We start from the raw sequence: 26085 nt of genomic DNA on the forward strand, positions 1-26085 counted from the left end.
CTCTGACTTGCGCCTTTGTTGTGGAACTGGTGTAGAGATCAGAAATGTCCCCACAGATTGATTGTGTTCGTTGCGACCTTTCCGATTATACACAGCCTTAGCCATGTGAGGTTGTTCAGGTGAGTTGAAGTCAATGATCTTTTCATCAATTAAGTCTTGAATCTTGTGTTTCAACGGTCCACAGTCCTCTGTATCATGACCAGGACTATTCGAATGATAAGCACATCTCGCATGATACTTATACCCAGGAGCGGGATTAGTAGGAAATGAATATGGAGGCAATAGAGTTATCAAGTTCTGATTGATCATTTGTTGCAGAGCTTGAGACAACGGCATGGGTAACGGAGTGAATGACCGCTTAGGTTTGGATTTCCATTTACCTTGCACACCTTGCTCCCTTTGTTGGTCCTTCTCCTTCTCGGCCAGAAGTGCCTTTAATTCTTCTTGCCCCTTGGCCAAGTGAAAGATTATTTTCTGGAACTGGTTATTCTGAGCCTGAAGATTTTTGACAGATTGTTCAAGGTCCATGATGCTGAAATAAACAGCGAGGGAGGATGAGAGACCTATTGTAAGAAACCTGTTATGCGATGTTATGAATGCAAATGCAATATTTTCAAGGATCTTTAAGCTTTTAGTTAGCAACATTAGAAAATGATTTGGTTGCGCCTTTGTATGAAGAAATCTGAACTTTGTCTTTGAACGTCTTTCTTTGAGAATCAAGCTCACCATATCGAGTGGGTCATCGCCTCTGATTCGGGATACCTCTTGAATTTGAAAGTATAGGGCTAGAGGAAAATAAATCCTCTTGCCCCTTGATAGGTACATCGTCTCTGAATTAGAATGTATGTGGCGAGAGGAAAGTAAATCCTCTTGCCCCTTGATAAGAGTTCAGCCCTTGATAAGAGCACCTGAAATTGTGCGCCCTAAATTCCTAAGATCCTTGAAAGGGTTAGTAAGCATGCAATGTTATGATGTCATGATGTCATGAATGTTATGCGAATGCAGTTCATTAGGCATAGCGTGAGATAGTAAGGGCAAACAAGACCTCTAATAAAACCTGCGAGGAAACGAGGGTTAGTCGCAAACACAAACAAGTCACACAAGTCACGCTAGTCACACAAGTCACACAATTTTGCCTTATGGTTAGGCTTGCGCGTGGTCCATAGGTATGTACCCTCCCCCTGAAGTTTAGTTGGTTCAAACCTGTCCTATATAAAGATCGGGTTCTAGGGAGCTCATATCATTGACCTTTCTCGAAGGCGCTTATCTCGATTCGGCAATCGAATCGCCAACCGAAAAGGTCCTGAAAGTCCAGTCCATATGAGTGTAGCTTCGAGTATCAACCAACTTCGATCGGAACCAAAGCCAGCCATCTCGCTACTTTCTAATAGGCCAAAGTCAAGTTCGACTAAGGTTCTAAGGGCAGATTAGTGCTTAACGACACCACGCGGCAGCCAAGCATTTCCGCAGGTCGGATCCCAAGGAACACCAGGACAAACCAATGTATCACACTAATGATGGCCATCAGGTCAACCACATCAGTATACGCTGTGCAGTCTCATTGATCTCATTCCATTTACCTAAGGTACTCAGATCCGGGTTAGGATCTTTCACACAGCAGAATGCCCAAAACAGCCCTGCAAAAATAAAGCAAACAATAGAAAACATTTAAGGTGAATCCTAAACTTTTAAGGTAACCCCTCTTTTATCGAAATTTATCCCCAGCAGAGTCGCCAGTTCTGTAACACGGTGAACTGACTTTTATAATCGAAATGTCGCGGTTAAGCAAGAGTCGCCACCGACTTTTATTTTATCCAAACAAGTTAGAAAGGCTAAAAGAAACAGGAAAAACCTTTTAAATAAAATAGGGTTCGGGGGGTAATTATGCAAAGGGAAGGTGTAAGGCACCCTTTGCATCCATGGTTTTCCATGGGCTCTTAATTGCTTTGCTCTTTGTTTTTTAGAAATGTAGATGAAAAAGATAGGGACTTTAGCTCGTAAATGAGCGTAGCCCTTTTGAAGAATTATGAGAAAGAATATAACAAAGGTTTAGAGCAAGGCAAAGCAATTAGGGGCAATTACCTTGAAGTTTTGAAAAGGAGGTTTCTTTTAGCCTTTCAGGATGAAAGGATCTATCCTTGCCATAAGAGGGCAGGAAGCCTTTCGTTTGGAGGTTGAAGGGTCATCGCATTATCGTTCGCCATAAGACTGACCCATGCCATAGAGAGGAAGGTAGTCTAAGGGGAAGGATCAGAATAGCCTTTCGTAGGCAACCAGAGGATACCTTAGCCTTTTCGTAGGCAACTTTCGAGGGTCGAGATCATGTATATCGAAGGCAGCATCATTAGGGACCATGATCTTAATCGAGGCAACTGGCTAAGGTATCCTCGTATTCGAGGGACTGGCTATTCTGCAAAAAAAATACACAAGGCAACAGGCAACAGGAAACAGGCAACAGAGAGGTTACCCCAAAAGTGTGCGTGTGTGCACCAATCACGTGATCATATTCGGTTATTTTATCTTATAAATTAATGATTCTATGTTAATTACAATCTTGCACTCCCTAAGATTACTAACCACACAATAATATAAACAATAATAATGGGGAAGGGAAATTGTAACCAGCGGAGGAGAGGGGAATTGAAACCAGCGGGATATAACTAAAACAAAAGGTTTAACACAAGTAATAATTGAGGACAGGGTTTAGGGTTACCAATGTTTGTAGCTTTGGCAATTTGACAAACCCTGAAAAATTGACAAAAAGAAAAAAAATACGAAGGGGTGAGTGCATTATCGATTCATTGACAATTAGGGTTAACCCTAATTAAATAAATAAAGCAAAAAGAAAGTAAATGAAATAAATATGGACAAGACTTAGCTTTTTAATTTGATCTGATAGGGTCGGCAGTCAGAGGTTGCCTCGAGCATTGACTCTGATCATCTGAGAATTGACAGAAAGAAAATACAGTGAGTGTACGCCAATTCTTCAGTAACAGGGCAGAACAAATATTTAAAAAGAATGAAGGAAAAATAATATTGTATTAGATATAAAAGAAATAATAAAATTAAATCGGGACTTAGCTTTATGAAAGGCGTGGCGCGTAATCGGAAGGCATCGAAAAGTCAACCCTGAAAAGGACACAGAAAAATCACATTTTTAGTGCATGAGGGGTCTAATAACAAACCTCAAAAACCCTGATCTAGGGCACAAGTTAACCATGGTTAATAAAATAAAATAAATAATGCCCAAAAGTCGAAAGTTCGATTTAATATACCAATTAAATAATTATTGGAATAAATCCTAATTATTTAACCGATTAAAAGTATTTTTAAAAAAAAGAATTGAATTCTAAATGAATAAATAATAATAATAATAATAATAATAAAAATTGATCATTAATAATATTGTAACAGTCGAACTTTCGATAAAAAACATGATTTTAATTTTTCTATGATAAAATTTTATTAAAATAAAAAAATTAATGTGTAACAAAATAAGTATGAGAAAGAATAGAAGAAAAATAAAATAAAGTTCATGTGATTAAAAATAAAGGATTTAGAAAACTCTTAGCTTTGCTTGAATGTGGCAGGCTTATGAGGATCCATGGTAGGCTTGCATGCTTAGAGGCGTTGGATTAGCCTTGATGTGAATCCCATGACCCATGATTGAAGGTATTCCGTAGGCGTGATGGAAGCAATCATACTGGATCTGCAAAAGGGAACTGAAGAAAAGGGAAACCAGAGAAAAAATGTGTCGCCGGCAAGTGTTGAACCTACGCACATACGCATGGCCCTTCATGACTGATGCCCTTACCACTAAGCCAATTTCGTTTTGTTGTCAACAAGCGCACGCTAATAATATATAAAAAACAAAAAAACTCAAGATTCAAATCAATCTCGCCCGCGCACAGGCCTCTTCTTCTTTGTTGCAAATTTTAGAATTGCAGAGATTTTTGGCCACGGTTTTCACCCGTGGCCTTGGCCCTTCGTTCTCAAAAGCTACAAAACAACATCAATCAACACCAACAAACGACCCAGATTAAGTATACCGATCCCTACGAAGACAACGGTGCCATTATTACGGCCTGATTTTGCCTACATCAGAAAACCCCAAAATCGAAACCCTAATAATCATCAATGGTGGCTCGCAGTATATGCACGCAATCGACAAAATAATCACACAGAAAGCTTCAAAGCTTCATAACAATTGAAGAGATGCAATCAAAATATATTTATACATGAAGAATCAATGAAAACGATAATGTTAAAAAAACCTGCAAACCGTTGCTTAGTTCTTGCAATTCTGGATGCTCCAATCGATAGTGACTATCCCAATAGCTTCAGGAGACAACAATGAATTGTTCTGGATACTTAGAATAGCCTGGAACTCGCTAAGATTCGGTTCGCCATTCTATCTCCCTTCACGTGTTTTTTTTGTTCTTGACTGGGATTTTTTTTGAAGCTTGGCACGAACTCTTTGGCTGCAAATCCTAAAATCCCCTCTTTATGCTGGGTGAATTCAGTTTATATAGAGATGTATTAGGTCAATATATTTAAAGAGATTGGATCAAAAGAATATTTGATTTGGAGAAGAAGATCTTTGATTGAAACTTGCTATTTTTATTTAAAATCTCCCTTCCAATCATGCTTCAATTATTTCACAAAATTCTCCTCAAATATTTGATATTTTGATACTTGATATAATTAGAAATCCAATCTTCTTGATTAAATCCAATTGTTTTATTTTTTATTTTATTTATTTAATATTCAAATGAATAAAATTCAAATGAAAAAAATTCAAATAAATTAAATAAATGTCATAAAAAATAAAATAATAGAATTATAAGTCATGATATTGCCCATGGATATGTTTGAGATTCAAAAATTAGGCCCAATAGTTCAAAACATCAAATTTCACCACTTTGTTTTAAAGTTCCCTTTTTCAAAACCGACAAACTTGCGCAAGCCATAACTCCTTCAAATTTTATCATATGGAAGTATTCTAGGACTGTTTGGAAACTTTGAAGAGTCCTCTAACCAATGTTTTTGGTCCCATGTCAAAATAATTTTCTATGCTCCTTGTGCGCTCTTTTGAAAAAAGTGTCTTTTTGTTGACGTTTGAAAAGGACCTATAATGTTTTGGTCCATATATCTCAAATGAAGCATTTTTAGACTTGGCATGTGAGAGACAAAATTGTAGAGAATCAAATTTCCTTCAAAATAAGCTTCGGATGGAAAATTTCTGATGTTCCATGTGAGAGTTATGGCTGGTCAAAGTTCAGTTGACTTTTCCTATGAAAACCCTAATTTGGGAATTTTGGTTTTGTTGATTTTTTATCTTTCCTTGATGAACCATGATCAATTCTTGATCAAATGGTGAATGATGCTTCAATATGAGGATCTTGACAAAAAATCAGGAGTTTTGACTTTACTTCGACCACAGTTGACTTTTAGGTTAACCTAGTCGACTGTTGACTTTCTGAACAATTGAGTGACCAATTCTTTGAAATGAGACTTGATACTTGTCATGGAGATGATGTGAGATATATTGAGTCATATGAGATGCCTTGGAGCCATTTATTTACTGATTTTCCTTTGAATAAGCCAAACCCTAATTCTCTGATCTTTGCTTAGGAGAGTGTGTCTTGAAGCTTTGTGTTTTGATTTGAATTTGAATAGGAGAAAATGTGTGGGCAAATTTTGGGGTATGACAATGGCATAGTAGAGAACATCGAAGGAGATCAAAGTTACTACATGGCTGAAGTCAATCAGGTCAATAAAACTAGTTTCGACAGGAATTTGGCGAACATAGGACCTTACCATGCTGCTGAAGATATATACACTCCAAACAGAAATGCTTTATACTATTTGTCTTTACATCCTAATGGATTCCAATGGAATAGAGAGATAATGGAAGGTCCAGAAGATACCTCGCCGGTGGAGCATTCACCAACAATACGGCCAACAGGCTGGGATAACGACGTTGGTCATGTCTGAAGCATCTTTTTTCGAAAAGATTTTGGCTTACATAGCCGAGAACAAAAGAAACACGGCTCTCGAAGCCGAGTTATCACACATGACGATCAGTACGGTTCAAAGAGAAGCAAAAACGAGGGATTCTGGAATACATCCTACCCCCCAGTTCCTCGAAGATCCAGTTCAAGCCAAATAAATCTCAGGAGAGGAGATGAGTCAAAGGCTGGATGCAATCTACGACGAAGAGCCTTTGGGATCCGAGAAAGAACCAATCGGGGCAAATATCAAAATGTTAGCCCAAGACCCACTCGAAGAAGTAAATCTTGGAGATGGAGATCAGAGGAGGGTAACATACATTAGTGCAAAACTAGAGCCAACTTTGAAGGCAAAAGTCATCACGTTGTTGAAGGAGAACAAAGATTGCTTTGCATGGGATTACGACGAGATGCCTGGTTTAGGGCGAGATTTGGTCGAATTAAAGTTACCCATAAAGGAATGGAAAAAGCTCATCAAGAAAACTCCTAGAAGGTTCGCACCAGAAATTCATTCGAAGATCAAAGCAGAGGTCGAAAGACTTCTATGATGCAAGTTCATTAGAACTACGAGGTATGTCGAATGGATTGCTAATATTGTGCCGGTTATTAAAAAGAACGGTTCATTGAGAGTATGCATAGATTTTCGTGATCTTAATGCAGCAACGCCTAAAGATGAATATCCCATGCCTGTGGCAGAAATGTTAGTAGATTCAGCCGCAGGCTTCGAATATCTAAGTATGTTGGATGGATATTCTGGGTATAACCAAATATTCATTGCAGAAGAAGATGTGTCTAAAACAGCTTTTCGTTGCCCAGGGGCCATAGGCACCTACGAATGGGTTGTAATGCCTTTTGGTTTAAAAAATGTTGGGGCAACTTATCAAAGAGCAATGAATTCTATATTCCATGATTTTATAGAAACTTTCATGCAAGTGTACATAGATGACATTGTGGTGAAATTTGTTTCAGATACCAGTCATTTGGACCATCTGAGCCAATCATTCGAGAGAATGAGAAAACATGGCTTAAAGATGAACCCCCTTAAATGTGCTTTCTTTGTGCAGGCTGGAGATTTCCTGGGCTTCGTTGTCCACAAAAAGGGAATAGAAATTAATCAAAAGAAAACAAAGGCTATTATGGAAACAAAGCCTCCATCCACGAAGAAAGAATTACAGTCTTTACCGGGGAAGATAAACTTCTTGAGAAGATTCATCTCTAACTTGAGTGGACGCACGCAAGCTTTTTCTCCTTTACTTCGACTAAAGCAAGGAAAGTTCGAATGGCGTGCCGAACATCAAGAAGCTTTTGAGAAGATAAAGCAATACTTGATGCATCCACCAATTTTATCTCCCCCAAATGGGAAGAAACACATGCGCCTGTATATTTCAGCGTCAGATAATACAATAGGTAGCATGTTAGCTCAAGAAGATGATAATGGCATTGAAAGAGCCATTTATTACTTAAGTAGAGTACTCAATGATGCAGAGACTAGGTATAGTGCAATAGAAAAACTCTGCCTTTGTCTATATTTCTCTTGTATCAAACTAAAGTATTATATAAAGCCAGTTGATGTTTATGTTTCGTCTCATTGTGATGTGATTAAACACATGCTATCAAAGCCTATATTGCATAGTCGAATTGGCAAATGGGCGTTGGCCCTTACTGAGTACTCTTTGATATTTCAACCCCTTAAAGCAATGAAAGGTCAGATCGTATCAGATTTCATTGTTGACCATGCAGTGGTTGAAAACCCTCAACAATACGTAGAATTGAAGCCTTGGAAGCTATACTTCGATGGTTCAACCCACAAAGAAGGAACTGGCGTTAGAGTACTAATAATTTCTCCTGATGGAATTCCAACAAAGCTCAAGTACAAAATTGAAGGTCCCTTATGCTCCAACAACGAAGCTGAATACGAAGCACTGATTGCTGGACTTGAAGCTTTGTTAGAATTGGGGGCAACTAGAGTCAAAATTAAAGGAGACTCTGAACTAGTGATTAAGCAGTTGACGAAAGAATACAAGTGTATCAAAGAAAATTTGATCATGTATTTTGTCATAGCAAATAGGCTGCTCAAAAAATTCGAGTACGTGGATTTAAATCACGTTTCAAGGATGAAAAATCAAGAAGTGAATGATTTGGCACAGTTAGCTTCAGGATACAGGGTATCAAAAGAAAAACTAGAAGAGCTGATCGAAGTAAGAGGCAAGGCAATGGCTACCAGGCTCTCCCCAAGTGACTTGGAGAACTCACAATTAGGTTTTGGGTCCCACCAGGTGTGAGACTCTGAACTAGTGATTAAGCAGTTGACGAAAGAATACGAGTGTATCAAAGAAAATTTGATCATGTATTTTGTCATAGCAAATAGGCTGCTCAAAAAATTCGAGTACGTGGATTTAAATCACGTTTCAAGGGTGAAAAATCAAGAAGCGAATGATTTGGCACAGTTAGCTTCAGGATACAGGGTATCAAAAGACAAACTAGAAGAGCTGATCGAAGTAAGAGGCAAGGCAATGGCTACCAGGCTCTCCCCAAGTGACTTGGAGAACTCACAATTAGGTTTTGCCAACAAACAAGAGTTTGAAGTTTTGAATATAGACTCTTTAGCAGACACAGATTGGAGAAGTCCAATTGTGAACTATTTAAAAGATCCTTCGACAGACATGGATAGAAAGGTAAAATATCGAGCTTTATCATACTTTTTAATGGGAAATGAATTGTTTAAGAAAACTCCCGAAGAAGTTTTATTAAAGTGTCTGGGCGAAGCAGATGCATATTTGGCTCTCTCAAATGTACATAGCGGAGCATGTGGTGCGCACCAAGCGGGGCACGAAATGAAATGGCTTTTGTTTCGATACGGAATGTATTGGCCTTCTATGTTGAAAGATTGCATAGAATTTGCAAAGGGATGTCAGAAATGTCAAGAACATGCAGGTATTCAACATGCTCCTGCAAACGAGTTAAGTTCAATAATAAAACCATGGCCTTTTAGAGGTTGGGCATTAGATTTAATTGGAGAAATTCACCCCAAGTCTTCTAGAGGTCAAAGATATATTTTGGTAAGAATAGACTACTTCACAAAATGGGTCGAAGCGATACCACTTGCGAATGTGGATCAGGAGACTGTGATTGAGTTTATTCAAAAACACATCATATACAGGTTCAGAATCCCAGAAAGTATAACCACATACCAAGGTTCAGTGTTCACTGGGCGAAAGATGCAAGATTTCGCCAAAGATATGGGGTTCAAGTTGTTTACCTCTACACCTTACTATGCTCAGGCAAATGGACAAGTCGAAGCAGCAAATAAGATAATAATTGGTCTTATAAAGAAACATGTAGGGAAAAAACCCAAGAATTGGCACAAAACTTTGGACCAAGCACTTTGGGCTTGTCGAACATCTCCAAAAGAAGCTACAAACACTACGCCTTTCCAACTGACATTTGGACATGATGCAGTACTCCCAATTGAGATATATTTGCAGTCAGTTCGGATACAAAGACAAGCAGAAATTCCTCCAAACACTTACTGGGAATTGATGATGAATGAATTAGTAGATTTGGACGAAGACAGACTTCGAGCATTGGAGATGATAAAAAGACAAAAAGAAAGAGTTTCCAGAGCATACAATAAAAAGGTGAAAGGTAAAACGTTTATCAGTAATGACTTAGTCTGGAAAGCTATTTTACCTATAGATCGAAAGAATCAGGCGTTAGGTAAATGGTCCCCACATTGGGAAGGCCCTTTTCGAATCTTGAAAGTGTTCTCAAATAACGCTTATGAGATAGAAGAATTGGCAGAAGATCGTAGAATTTTAAGGGTAAATGGAAAGTATCTGAAAATAGACAAACCAAGCATGCATGAAGTAAAGATTCTTGCAAAAACGTAGATATTCGAAGTATATTACGTAGGCCAAAATGGTTGAACTAACACCAAAATGGTTGTATGTTCAAACAAACATGCATGGTAAATACAGTAAGAAGACAAAGAAACGTCAAAATATTTTTCATTGATATCAAAGGAGTACATTCGTTACAGAGAAGGTGGTTCCCAAGAACATTGAGGATTACAAAATTCAAAACATGAAGCCTAAAACAACCCACCTCCTAGTTGATCCTTTAATCTAAACCCTCTAGGGACAGCAGGGGCAAGCTTTCTGCCTCGAACATGTCCAAGGATCCAGATCTACGCATCCTTCTCACTATCCCCTTTTTAAGGAACATGTAGGACAAGAGTCTTCCATATGGAAGACATGTTACTACACCTTGCCGAGCAGCAGCCATAGAAACTGCTTCAACAAGTCCTTTGAAGATCATCAGAGGAAAGTTAATTTTCTTCCCACGGAGGGCACAGAGTATAAACTCCAAATCCTCCACCATGATGCTATTTTGATCATGGTTTCGTGGACGAAAGTTGCCCACGAGGAGTTGGTGCCAAACCCTAATGACCTTGGCGCTGAAAGGATCATTGTCCTTAAGAGTCCTCAACATAAGATGGGTGGTCATGTTGAAGGTATTGTCATCAAAAGTCTCTCCAGAGTTATTGCATCTCAGCAGGTTGGAGATGGTGAAGGGAGTGATAGTAATATGGGCCCTTCGAACCTCAGAGACGATAGTGGTTCTGCCTTCCGGATCTATGCGCAGAGACGCAAACATCCAAAAGTCCGCTAACATATTGGGATAAACAGATCCCTCCAGGATTTCATGGTAAAAATCAAGCTCTTGGTTAGCAAAGAGGGTGCTGATGCTTATAAAGTTTTCATCAAGTTCTTCTTCAGAGAGTTTGAATTCTTTCTTGATGCAAGCCCTGATGTTAGCGTAAGTTAGGGGTAGAGCCATTTGGAGAAGAAAGGTTGGAAAAGGTTTTATCTGACTCTGTATTGGAGAGAATGCTAGAAGAAACGAAATTTTGGGCAAGAGTTTGAAGAAAGTGTGAAGGAAGAAGTGGAATGCCAACCCTTTATATAGAATAAGTTGGCAGTAAAGGAACGGTTCATTTTTAATGTTTGATTGGACTGCGTTTGGTATTCCAAAGAGAAGTTATGGCTTCCGCCGTTTCCCGCCCTTGGAAGTTGAAGTGTAATCATGATGAGAAGTGATGCACGCACGTCTCAAATAGACGTTTTGAAAAAGGTGACATCATCTTTCAATGATGGCTACGGCTAAGGGTGGTAGAAACGTCAAGTCTAGGCTCAAAGGGCTGCGAAGGGTAATCATGTCACGTGGTTTACATTTATTAAAATTACTGTGACAGTGAAAAAGTATATTTTGGCAAGTTTTAGAGAATTGCTAGGGCATTACTTATGACAACTGCAAAATAAAATATGTGGGGAGATTGAAAGATAAAGTTGCACATATATATATATATATATATATATATATATATATATATATATATATATATATATATATATTCTTGGAGAAATTTGATTACAAAATAAAATAAGTACACAGCACAAAAGGGAGTACAAGGTTCAAAGCAACTAATTAAAATCCCTGGGAAGATTATCTTTTATCTTCGAGTATTGGGTCTCCCATAAGGACATATGACATTCGATCAATGCCGGTTGTCTTTTCAGTTCTTCGATCTCTGGCACTAGCTTCTGTGCCGTCTCGAAGTGTCGAATCCCCGACTGCGCCATTTCAGTTAATTCATCTTGATTGGTTTTTTGGATTTCTACCTGACGAGACTGGGCATCCTTTATCTTCCCTTTGAGTTGCTCAATTTCTTTTTTCCAGGCTTTGATATTTGTCTCACACTCTTCATATTCTCGTTGGTTCTTCGAATGCTCGAGCTTAAGGGCGTCAACCTTCTTCGTTGCATCGTTAGCAGCTTCCCATGAAGAACTGTGAGAAGTCATTTTTGTTGTGAGTTGTCCGTCAACATCCCGTTTTCGAAGGAGATTAGATTGGAGTTGTTCAATCAGAGAACTCAATAAAACAATTACTTCTGAGACTTCCACTGGAACAAGAAGTAAGTCCACTTTCTTCAGAAGGTTGTTTAGACCATAATATTTGGTGGAATCCTTGCTGAGAGCTTCGACGAGGTTGGTTTCAAAGAACCTCTCTCTTATCTGATGAAGGAGTTTAGGAATATCATCCTTGTCACCAGCACCTACCAAGATAGTCGAAGGAGTTCCAAGGGATGAAACGCTATCGATACTCATCATGGTCTTGAGGAAGCTCACAGGATCAAATTTCTTGAGTTGCTCTAGTTCTGAGGGAGTAGGCATCGCAGGGGCTTGCTTCGAAGTAGTCCTAGGAGTGACTGTAGTTCCAAGGTTCGAAGTTTCATTAGAGCCAGGTGTAGGCAGTTTGGAAGTTTCTTCTGCAGCATCTTGTTCAGATAGAGTCTCTACGCTGCCAGTTGGTTGTCCAGCTGCGTTACCACTATTCGAACATTGTGGATTTTCCTCCATAGTTTCATCTTGATGAATGGGTGGAGACTCATCATTTGAATGGCTTTCTTCAGCAGACACAGTCGGAATAATGGTTGCAAGAGGTTGAGTGTCTTCGAGAACGGGAGAAAGCACATGAGATTTGTGTTGAGAAACACCTGCAATGGACAGTTAGAATCGATCAAAACGGAGAAAAGGGCAGAAAGTCCATCTGTCATTCGAAAGAGCGGACATTTACCTCGAAGGTTGTCAAGGTCAATGTGTAAACTTGAGGCGTTGAGATCAGAAGTAGCGGTGCCAGCATCATCCTACATTTACAAGGTAAAATGTGAACTTAATCATTAGAATTAGAGTGTAAAGAAATGGTTAAATTGTGAAACCCAAAATACCTTGGCCGGAATGTTGTCTGGACTGGAGTTATGACTCTCCACAATGGGGATAGTGCTAGCAGCCTTCAAGGGTGAGTCCTCAGAAGATACCTTGTCACTCGAAGAAGTGAGCTTCGAAGTCCCAGATCCCTTTCCTTTGGCTGAAGGTGTGGCCGCTTTTTGTCTTTTCTTTATTGTTTGTCTGGTGCGAGGAGGAGATTTATCTTCATCGTCCGAGTCGGCTGTTGGAGGAACTTTTCGCTTCGAAGGCGCTGGAGGTTTCGAGCTCTGAAGTACATATTAAAACCAAGTGAGTGACATTCATTAAAATTCCACAAGCTAAAATATAAAGGTATCCATGTACCGTAGGCTTCTTGCCAGTGGTGACAGAGTCACTCCCACTCGCCCTGGTGTTCCTCGAAGTTCCAGAACCCTTTTGTACAGGGGCTTCCTTGATTTGCCTCTTTCGAGCAACAGCTGTGAACAAAATATAAATCAGTATTTCAATGAAAAAGAAAAATTAGTCGAAGGATTGTCTAAACCCCAACCTTCAGGTATTGGAGTCAAAATGCGAACGTGCTCAAGATCTATATGAAGATGTCCTTTGAAAGTATCCAAGGTATGCTTAGTCGGGACCACTCGTTAAGCACGTTTTTTAGATTCTTCCTGAAGAATATTTATGAGATTCCCAACACACAAACCAATCTGGAAAAGGAGGGCTTAAGGCCACCCCAAAATTAGCACTAGGAAGTAGAGGAAATTTTGGAGGATGAAGTTCAAAAGCCACTTTATAACGTAGTTCAGGTCGAACAGACGTAGGCAATTTCAACTTATCCAGTTTAGCAGAAAACTTTTCACGTAAAGTAACCGCAGCCTCACGAACGGTCCGACTAAGGTCATCAGGCCTGTAGATAGTTTCAAAGAACTTTTGAAATGCTTGAATTTCTTTAATATGAGTCGAAGTACCTTTCTGGAAATTCTCCTGCACATCAGCAAAAGCTTCAGTTAGTTCCCGAGTAAGGCTTTCAGCATCGAAGATTTGCGCAGAATAATATTCTGTCCACCATTGATGAAAATCTATGGTAGAATAAAAAGCAGGCTCGAAAGAAACGGGAGACAAAGTGTTGATGCCAACATATCGGGAGATTTTTGATTCATAATCATCTTCTGCCAGATGCGAAGTGTGTAGACACATGTGATTCCTTTTGTCATACAAACACTTTGGTTTGAGTTGAACCAGCCCAAATTGTCTTGAAACCAGATTGGGTTGATAGCAAAGGAGATAGCAATGACTTTTTGAAGATCGAAGTCGGTGATATAACAGCTTTGGGTGAGGAAAGCTTCCCAGATGGCCATAGCTTCAGCTTGTTGATCAGGAGAAGTTGCTGGAAACTCTCGAGTAAACCATTCGGGACCCACCTTACGTTGTACGAATGGAGCCATCAAAGGAGTGAAGTGATGACGTTCAGCGAACATCATTATGAATGCCATGAAGGTTTCACAAAGTTTGCCACTTTCTTCCTTGGGAGTTAGGTAAGCCAATCTGGTTCCTTCCACTGTTCGATCCTTTATGTCTGCACTTTCTTCATCCACGACATTTTTATATGGGAGGTGAGCCTCAAAAGTGGCATTAAGCCATAGTTGCAACAGCCAGAAAGGACCAGCGAAAAGAAGAGATCCTGTTTTGTAGTTCTTAACAAGGTCCGTTGCTTCACCAAGATTCTCATAAAGAAATCCTAGAATTAAATGGCCTAGGTTTAACTTTATCCCAGCATTTAGCTGGTTAGCCATGCAAAGATATCTTTTTGCTACTTGTATGGACCTAGAGCAAAAGACGCATCTCGAGAGCCAAAGTGCTAGAAATGCTATGTGTTCTTCGTCAGAAACGTTTGGGTCCGTTTCGTTGTGGTATTGTTGAATGAAGGCAGTATAGGTGACTGTTGCTTCATTAAAATTGATGGTGTCAGTATCCATGACATTAGGGTTGAAGGTTTCCCCAGTTGGTCGAAGCCCTGTAATGGCAGCTACATCGAAGAGGGTAGGGGTAACCATCCCGCATGGAAGGTGAAAAGTATTGTGAGAAGCATCCTAGAAGTAAACCGACACTACTAACATGGTTTGGTTATATTCTAAACCTGTTTTGGATAATTGGATTAAATCATAAATCCCTAGTTGTTTCCAGAAAGGCGCTATTTGCTTTTCTACCTTCGTTAGCCAAGCATAATACAGGTCAGGATCCTTTGCTAATGGGATTGACCTAAAGACTTTCACAAAATTGGTTACATAGTTTAACCTAATTTTCTCTAAGGCCAAAGGAGTTTCAGTTGAGGTCTCTTTTGGGCTATCAGGGTTAGCTGAGACTGGGTGACCTTCATCGTCTATCTTATTCTTGCTAACTAAAGGCCTAGTTTTATAATAAGCAGGAAAGAATTTATTCAAAGAGGAGTTATTTTCTCCTGGTAGAGGACCCATGAAGGCATGAGTATTCCTAGAAAGTTCAAAGGGAATGATTACCTGAGAAGCATAGATGGCGCGCGCCTCTGCAGTATTTGGGCTTGGTATATGTTCTTGATTTCCTGTCCGCATAGGGTTTTGAAGTTTTAGAACAGGTTGAAGAACATTTGAAGAAGACGCCATGGATAAGTTTGATTTGGGAAATGGGTTTGAATGTAACCGAAGATGTTCTTTTATGTGGAGAGAATGAGGAAATAGAAGTGGAAGTTATATGAAGGTAGAAGTTCAAGTATTTAAAGGTTTAACAGAAACCCTTTCAAATCTTTTGGGTAAAAGCCGAGAGACACGCGGCAGGCGTTGATTTAATCCAACGGCGGTCGAATAATTATTAGCTTTACTCCTAGTATATAGGAGTAATGATCATGAAGTAAGACCAGAACGTGGGAATGTAAGTTATGAGAAGACATCTTTGAAAATGACAAGACGTTTTGGAAACAGAGTCATAAATGATTATGACGTCAGTCAATAGTCTTGGAACTCTAAGAACTAAGTAAAACGAAATCTCGTTATAACAAGAAACGCCTAATTCTCTTGCTTTCGAAACAGGCATTTATTGGGGGCAATTTGTTAGCTGAAGATTTCGTTTGGGAAGAATATCCTTCAAAGGTTTGAAATTCGAAGGAAGATGGTTACTGATGACCATCTTTGAGATCAAAAATGGCTATTGATGGCCATGTTCGAGAATGATGGTTTAAGTTGGAACGGAGACAGCTAGCACTGAAGCTAAATTCGAAAAGAATCATCTTTTGGGACTTAAACGTTTTTACGAAATATGTAAAGTACTGAAGCTTAGCGTATTTTCGTGGCATTCTCGATTCTGATTACGTTGCCACGCGTCGAAAGAGGATTCAGGCGGGAGGATTTGAATTTCGAAGTAGTTTATATAACTGCACAAAGACAGATGGCATCCCAAGGATTCTCGTGAAGTAACGTGGCATCAGATTAGTGTAGGACCGTTAGGGTCAAATTTAGTATAAATAAGGGTCTTAGTATTAGGATTCCGTGTGTTCATTTTCTACAAATCACTCACATATTGCTCAAGTATCAAGTGTTAAGAGAACGAGTTTCGCTGAGAAATGTACGTATGACACCAACACCATTTTAAATACATTTGTATCTTTCTTTATTCAAGTATTTTTTTGATATTACTGCATTTCGTTTACTTTCTGTCGTTTACATTCCTGCACTCTTTATTTTCATTCTATTTAGTTTCGAAGCATTTAAGTTTCTACACTTTAACATTCTGGCACTTTACAGTTTTGCCTTATATTTTATCTTCATCTTACCCTTCGCTGATGTTATATATACGTGTATAACAAGGTGATTGCTAATCTTTATTTCTTTGATTAAGTGTTTCTTATTTCGAGACAAGCCAACCATAGACATAATTCGAACTATCATGAATAACAACCTTTTTTACTATGTCCTAGGATCAATCTAGTCGATCCTGCGAGTAACCAAATCATATTTATTATAGTTTGGAAGACTAGCGGTTGATTACCGGAAATCACCGTAAACAGCAACTCGAACAATGCAAATGCATGTGGTACCATTGGAGTAAAACTCCCGTCTCAAACAATTGCCATTGGGCCGTCTCAAACATCCGCCACAAGGGTCGTCTCAAACATTTGCCACTAGGGCCGTCTCAAACAATGCAATGAATGTGACTCAATGATACACATTCACAATCACACTTAACGACATAATCGACTCGAACAACATAATCTACGTAAACGACATGATCAACTTAAACGACATAATCAATTCCGGATATCCAATGTCAACAAAATCCAATTCAGGAAAAACTCCAAGAGTTTTCAAAGTTATACTAAGCATATTCAATATAAAGACATCAATTAGGGCTTCACGTAGGTCCAAACGGCACTTAAAAAGGAGTTACGGTTCAAAAGTTACATCATTTCAAAGTTTAGAAAAAGTTCTGCAAAACAGGGTTCGCGGCGCCAACAAAGTCCGCGGCGCGAACTGAGTGAATCAAATATTCCTAAGTTTCTGCCAAGCAGTTCGCAGCGCCAACAAAGTTCGCGGCGCGAACTGGCGATTTTCAGAAAATCCCAAACACAGAAAACAGCATACGAATCCCATCCCAAATCCCCTAAACTCAACCCAATCAAGTTGGAAAACACCAACCATCACGAACAACAATAGAATACATGTTATAAACACAAATATAACACATATTATGGATCTTCTAACATCATAACATCATCAAACATCAATTAAAACACATTTCAAATCATAAATTCATACATTTGTTCATAAACCCTAACATCTCTACGCACAACTTCCATGGATACAAACATACAATCAAATCCCACCCAAAACATCATCATACATCCCTTTAGCATGAAACAATCCCACCCTTACCTTAGGTTTGGATTGAAGACAACTCTAGCTTCAATATTGAGATTCCCCTCTTTCTCTTCACTCTACTCTTGTCTTCTTTCACAACTTTGTCAAAATGAGCTTCTAAGTCTAAAACCCTTAAAACCCTTGTTTTGTTTAACTTACTATCTTTCTCATTACTAATGGGCCTTAAATCACACCCTACACTTACTAATGCTACCTTAAGCCCAATAACTCTCCTAATTTATTAACTTATATTATTTATGATAAAACCCCACAAATAACGCCAATATCGCACTAGCACTCAATCAACACATAATTTAGTAAAACAAAACACATATCATAACACGACATAATTAAATAAAACACGCAAACTAAAAACGGGCGTTACAACTCTCCCCCACTTAGAATATTTTCGTCCTCGAAAATTACCTCAAACAAACAGCTCAGGATACGACTCGCGCATCTTGGTCTCCAACTCCCACGTCAAACTTTCACCGGTAGCACCCGACCAAACGAATTTCACCAAAGCAATCTCTTTGCCTCTAAGTGTCTTCGTCTCGCGATCCTCAATCCTTATAGGCATAGTCTCCACCGTGAGATTATCCCGCACTTGCACATCGTCCATATGAATCACATGTGAAGGATCCGAAACATACTTCCGAAGTTGCGACACATGAAACACGTCATGCAAATTCGAAAGATTAGGGGGTAAGGCCACTCTATACGCCACATTACCAACTCTCTCGGAAATATGATATGGTCCGATAAAACGAGGAGTTAGCTTCTTCGACTTCAAGGCTCTTCCCACACCAGTCGTTGGCGTAACTCTTAAAAATACATGATCACCAGCTTGAAATTCCAAATCCTTCCTCCTCTTATCATGGTAACTCTTCTGCCTACTCTAAGAAGCCTTCATCTTCTCCCGAATCAACTTAACCTTCTCGGTAGTCTCTCATACAATCTCAGGTCCAAGTACTACACTCTCGCCCGATTCATGCCAACACAACGGAGTCCTACATCTCCGACCATACAACGCCTCAAAAGGTGCCATTCCAATACTCGAATGGTAACTATTGTTGTATGTGAACTCGATCAATGGAAGATAAGTATCCTACGTACCTCCCTGCTCAAGAACACAAGATCTCAACAAATCTTCCAAAGATTGAATCGTTCTCTCCGTTTGACCATCGGTCTGAGGATGATACGCCGAACTCAACCTCAACTTAGAACCCAACGCCTCTTGCAAACTCTTCCAAAAATCTGAAGTGAACCTCGGATCTCTATCCGAAACAATACACAAAGGAACACCATGCAACTTCACAATCACACGGACATAAATTTCTGCCAACTTTGGAACCGGATAAGTGATGTTAATAGGTATGAAATGAGCCGACTTTGTAAGCCTATCAACAATCACTCAAATTGAATCATGTCCTCTCACGGTATTCGGCAAACTTGTCACAAAATCCATGGAAATACTATCCCATTTCCATTCAGGAACTTCTAACGGTTGCATTAAACCAGCAGGCTTCTGATGTTCAACCTTCGACTTCTGACAAGTCAAACATGCATACACAAACTGGGCTATGTCACGCTTCATTCCAGGCCACTAAAACAAATTCTTCAAATCTTGGTACATCTTCGTAGCCCCGGGATGAATACTCAGATTACTCCTATGACCTTCCTCAAGAATAAATCTTTTCAAATCCACATCATCAGGAATACAAATCCGATCACGGAACCTCAACACACCGTGTGCATCTAACTTGAAATCACCATTCTCAGCTTGATTGACTCCAATCATCGAATCAACCAATTTCACATCCAACTTCTGGGCTTCTCTGACACTATCCATAAAATCATTGTTAATCTTCAACATACCCAATCGAACACTCTTAGGGGTCACTTCACATACCAAACTCATATCTCGAAATTGCTCAATTAATTCTAACTCCTTAACCATCATTGCCGACATATGCAAAGTCTTGCGACTCAAAGCATCGGCAACAACATTAGCCTTTCCTGGATGATAATTCAAACCGAAATCATAATCTTTCAACAGTTCTAACCACCTTCGTTGTCTCATATTCAATTCCTTCTGATCAAACAAATACTTTAAGCTCTTATGGTCGCTAAAGACTTCAAATCTAGAACCATAAAGATAATGCTTCCAAATCCTCAGCACGAACACTACAGCAGCAAGTTCCAAATCATGTGTAGGATAGTTCTTCTCATGAACTCTCAACTGTCTTGATGCATAAGCAACAACTTTACCAATTTGCATGAGTACACCTCCTGAACCCATCTTAGAAGCATCACAATAGACCACGAACGATTCTTCCGGATTAGGCAATATCAAAATTGGTGCCGATGTCAACCTTTTCTTCAACTCAACAAAGCTCTCTTCACAAGAAACACCCCATACGAAAGTTTTACCCTTACAAGTCAACTTAGTCAACGGAAGGGCTAACTTAGAGAAACCTTCAATGAACCTTCTATAATAACCGGCTAATCCCAAAAAGCTTTGAACCTCGGTAGCCAACTTAGGAGTTTCCCATCTCAACACGGCATCAACTTTAGACGGATCCACGGTAATACCATCACTCGAGATGACATGCCCCAAAAAACTAACCTCTTTCAACCAAAACTCACACTTGGACAACTTAGCATACAACTTCTTCTCTTTCAAGACTTGCAATGCCAACTTCAAATACTCAGCATGATCTGATTCTGATTTAGAGTAAATCAAAATGTCATCAATGAACACCACCACAAAACGATCCAGATACTCATGGAAAATGCGGTTCATGTACTCCATAAATACTTCAGCTGCATTAGTAACGCCGAAGGGCATCACGGAATACTCATAAGGTCCATAACGTGTTCTGAAAGCCGTCTTCTGCATGTCCTCATCTTTCACTTTAATCTGATGGTAACCCGACCTCGGATCAATCTTGCTAAACACACGAGCACCAACCAATTGGTCCATCAAATCATCGATCTTTGGAAGTGGATACTTATTCTTGATTGTCACCTTATTCAGCTGACGATAATCAATACAAAGCCTCATACTTCCATCCTTCTTCTTAACCAACATCACTGGAGCTCCCCACGGTGACACACTAGGTCTCACGAACCTCTTCTCAAGCAGCTCTTCCAATTGCTTCTTCAATTCAGACAACTCTAAAGCAGACATCCTGTACGGTGCCATAGACACAGGTCTAGTACCAGGTACAAGATCAATAGAGAACTCAACTTTTCTCTCAGGCGGCACATCGGGAATTTCATCTGGGAAAACTTCAGGAAATTCACATACTACCTTCAACCTTTCTATTACAGCCTGATTCTCAACAGACATCGAAGCAACCAACGCGAACACTTGAACATCTTCTTTCATCAACAAACGAAACTGTCTGGCCGATAACAACTCTAATATTTCCTCTTCAGGAGAAGAAAACCTCACAGACTTATCAAAACAATTAATGTGAACATGGTTATGCCCTAACCAGTTCATCCCCAAAATCACATCCAAACCTCTCAACGGCAAGCAAAAAAAATCAACAAGTCTTTGTCAAAAATTGACACGGGACACTTAAGACACACAAGAGAAGTAGTCACTGATCCCTTATCCAGAGTATCGACAACCATTTCTCTGTTCATAGCAGATAACACCAGACCTAATCTATCAACACAATCAGCAGATATAAAGCAATGCGTAGCACCGGTATCAATAATAGTAGTCAAAGGAATGCTATTAATGAAACATGTACCTCTGATGAGTGAATCCTCACTAGTGGTCTGAGTTCCCGACAAGGCGAACACCTTCCCACTAGATTGTTCCTTCTTGGGCTTCTGACACTTGCTTCCAATATGGCCTTCTTCACCACAGTTGAAACACACCATATCCTTATGCGTACAATCAGACGATGCATGACCAAACTTCCCAAAACTGTAGCATCTTCTAGCATCAACGTTACACGACGTGCTCTTGTGACCAACCTTGCCACACTTGAAGCACACAATACCAGCAGGAGCATCTCCCCCACTATTTCTCTTACCCTCAACCACTTTCTGCTTTCCCTTTCCACTCGAAGCTTCATAAGGCTTACCACGACCTTGATAACCCTTTCCCTCTTCTTAGTTATCACACGATAATGAGCATTGTTGTCCTCTTCATAGATCCGATAACAATCAACCAAATCAGCAAAGATACGAATCTTCTGGTAACTAATTGCTTTCTTAATCTCCAGACGCAACCCATTCTCAAACTTAATGCACTTGGAAAACTCACCATTCGGCCCATCATAGTGTTGGTAAAACTTTGCCAACTCACCAAACTTAGCAGCATACTCCACAACAGATTTGTTCCCTTGACTTAGCTCAAGGAAGTCAATTTCCTTCTTGCCACGGACATCTTCAGGAAAGTACTTCCTTAAGAACTCCATGCGAAACACAATCCAAGAGATCTCCTCACCACTCGCTTCCAATCTCCTACGGGTCTCTAGCCACCAATCATCCGCCTCAACTGCTAGCATATGAGTCCCATACCGAACCTTCTGTTTAGGAGTGCAGTCCATGACACGGAAAATCCTCTCAATCTCCTTAAGCCATGTCAATGCACCATCAGGATCATAAGTTCCCTTAAACACGGGAGGGTTCTCACTTTGGAAGGTAGCCAAACTCCGAGAAGCATCATTCTCTCCACCATTCGGTTGGTTCTCCAAAGCTTGAGCCATTGCTTCCAAAGCAGCAGCTATCGCAGCATCATTCCTCCCAGCCATCACAAGTCTTCACTATAACATAAAAGCAATCAACACAAACAATAATATACGCTTGTTAGACTACACTACGACACGACACATGGTCGGACAAGACCGACCTGCTCTGATACCACTAATGTAACACCCCAAATCTACCCCGCAATCAACAGGAATATCAGAGTACAAAATTTCAAGCAAATAGAACATAACAATTCGGAGCGTCGCATTTTAAACAACAAAATCACATACGTATATCATGCTCAATTACTCAGATACATAACACACATGTAGGAGAACAATATCGAAATCATTAATCGTTGTCAGCCAATCAAGTACTTGCATCGCAGCGGAAAATCATATGTCAACAACAATACAACTCATAATATCACGGCCAAACACGGCACGATACATCTAAAAAGTCTCAGCATAACATAAGGACAAAGTTTAACAAGGACAAACACAAGAAGCCAAAACATAAACAAGTAATCCAACGTTCCCCGAGTGCTACGTATTAGAGCATCGACACACATCGACTCGAGCTATAGGTACACGACTACTCCGCGTCATTACCTGCACGTTACCAACGGAGGGTAACATTCAAACATAAGGGGTGAGATATCATTCATTATAAAGAAGTGTATGATAATATTCAAAGCGGAGAAATAATCATACATCGGTCACCACTTCTCAACATATATCACTTACTACTATTCACATCATTCAACATCTTACCGAGAACAATAATATCAATCTCAATTAAGGCATACCTAGTCGATTATCACATATGTTCAACGAAACAACCTTCAAATCGACACAAGATAACATTCATGTTATGCACACACAAATATTCAAATACGACTCATCATACGACTTTACTTGTGCAACTCAAACAATACAAATGCATGTGGTACCATTGGAGTAAAACTCCCGTCTCAAACAATTGCCATTGGGCCGTCTCAAACATGTGCCACAAGGGCCGTCTCAAACATTTGCAACTAAGGCCGTCTCAAACAATGCAATGAATGTGACTCAATGATGCACATTCACAATCACACTTAATGACATAATCGACTCGAACAACATAATCTACGTAAACGACATGATCAACTTAAACAACATAATCAATTCCGGATATCCAATGTCAACAAAATCCAATTCAAGAAAGATTACAAGAGTTTTCAAAGTTAAACTAGGCATATTCAATAGAAAGACATCAATTAGGGCTTCACGTAGGTCCAAACGGCACTTAAAAAGGAGTTACGGTTCAAAAGTTACATCATTTCAAAGTTTAGAAAAAGTTCTGCAAAACAGGGTTCACGGCGCCAACAAAGTTCACGGCGCGAATTGAGTGACTAAATATTCCTAAGTTTCTGCCAAGCAGTTCGCAGCGCCAACAAAGTTCGCGGTGCGAACTGGCGATTTTCAGAAAATCCCAAACACAGAAAACAGCATATGAATCCCATCCCAAATCCCCTAAACTCAACCCAATCAAGTTGGAAAACACCAACCATCACGAACAACAATAGAATACATGTTATAAACACAAATATAACACATATTATGGATCTTCTAACATCATAACATCATCAGACATCAATTAAAACATATTTCAAATCATAAATTCATACATTTGTTCATAAACCCTAACATCTCTACACACAACTTCCATGGATACAAACATACAATCAAATCCCACCCAAAACATCATCATACATCCCTTTAACATGAAAGAATCCCACCCTTACCTTAGGTTTGGATTGAAGACAACTCTAGCTTCAATATTGAGATTCCCTTCTTTCTCTTCACTCTACTCTTCTCTTCTTTCACAACTTTGTCAAAATGAGCTTCTAAGTCTAAAACCCTTAAAACCCTTGTTCTGTTTAACTTACTATCTTTCTCATTACTAATGGGCCTTAAATCATACCCTACACTTACTAATGTTACCTTAAGCCCAATAACTCTCCTAATTTATTAACTTATATTATTTATGATAAAACCCCAAGAATAACACCAATATCGCACAAGCACTCAATCAACACATAAATTAGTAAAACAAAACACATATCATAACACGACATAATTAAATAAAACACGCAAACTAAAAACGGGCGTTACACTTCTACACACTACAATTCATTGAATTTTTTCAAATTCTATTCACATGGCACTTCCTTTTTATGCATCAACTTTGCCCCTTTCAACCATTTGTTTGCCTTTGACTTTGACTCATATTCAACCAAGAAAGACAAAATGGATTGAAATATGGAGATGTTTGTAACACCCCTTTAATACCCCAAAATAAATAAGTATATAATCAGAGAATAAGCATGCATATAACAAAAGGGCGTCACATCGATGTTTTCAAAAACTAAAAGCCTTTAAAAACCGACAGCATTTACTTACAATATATGATACACCTGGTCATTTCAAATAACACTTCTCAATTAATCATACTTTATCCAGAATATGCATTCACAGCGGAAACTACTAAATACTCATGTGTTTCATAAAATGATCAATGTCCCATACCATGATCAAGTCTCAATAATCATATCAACATAAATTAAAACATAATTCAGAATATTTGGCTTAAGAGCCTATCAAACATCAAGTAGTAACATAACAGGTTCTCAAATCAAACGTAATACATAACCGAATAGAAACATGAGTTCAAATAACTAGTCTACCTAGTGTTACATGACCAGAGCATCGACTCACTACCTAATCTCCAAATAACTCGGAAGAAACTCCGACTAAGATCACACGCGAGCTACTAACTCCAGAACCTGCATGTCGCCAAACGAGGGCAACATTAAACAGAAGGGTGAGAATACAAACCATTATGAAGAAAGTATAATGAGATACAATGGTTAAATCAACAATTATAGGAATGCATTACACTTGCCTAATCATAAAATTAATGCTAATCATAATTCACATATATTAAGCGTACACCAAGTATAAGAGTATAATATCTCAATACTATATTCTCAATTATACACATAGCCATAATTATCACATATTCCCGCATTTAACCAATTACGTATTCAAACATCACCCATTCTCAATTATCAACTAATACAAATATCGCTACAACACCAAGTGTACATAATCAATTACCAAACTCATACACATAGCATTACGACATCAATGCACATAATCAATTGTTCACTCGTACACTTATTACAACAACATAATGCACATAATCAATTATCACAATCATGCACATATCATGACAACATAATGCACATAGTCAACTATCACATAACTCTAATGTGACTCAATGAAACATGTGACACTATGCATGTGGTACCAATGTGAAATTCTAAGTTTCACCGGCCTCCGATTCATATCTCTAGAATCTAAGCCACACTTCCGATCCGGACAAGATCAAAGTCCACCAATTGTAAACATATAGTTTACGGCTTCCGATTCACTCTAGAATCCAAGCCCGCTTGTGTTTCAAAGCAAATCCACCTGTGTTTCAAGGCACACTATGATATGAATGTATGTACAATATCACAAATATATGCAATTAAGATCATCTCTACCATCTTAACTTTCCGCATATCACAATAATTCAACTCTATGAATTATCCACCAATTGTACACAACATTCACAACACACACACATCATTCACATATGAGAGGTCAATTAATCAATTAC

The 26085-nt window shown here is 39.1% G+C and overlaps 1 pseudogene; it reads right to left on the reverse strand.

Moving 5' to 3' along the window:
• Positions 1–26085, reverse strand: part of LOC131644568 (uncharacterized) — a 62768-nt pseudogene that overhangs the window by 28084 nt on the left and 8599 nt on the right.

This window comes from Vicia villosa, linkage group LG1 (genome assembly GCF_029867415.1).
Source record: "Vicia villosa cultivar HV-30 ecotype Madison, WI linkage group LG1, Vvil1.0, whole genome shotgun sequence".
NCBI lineage: Eukaryota > Viridiplantae > Streptophyta > Magnoliopsida > Fabales > Fabaceae > Vicia > Vicia villosa.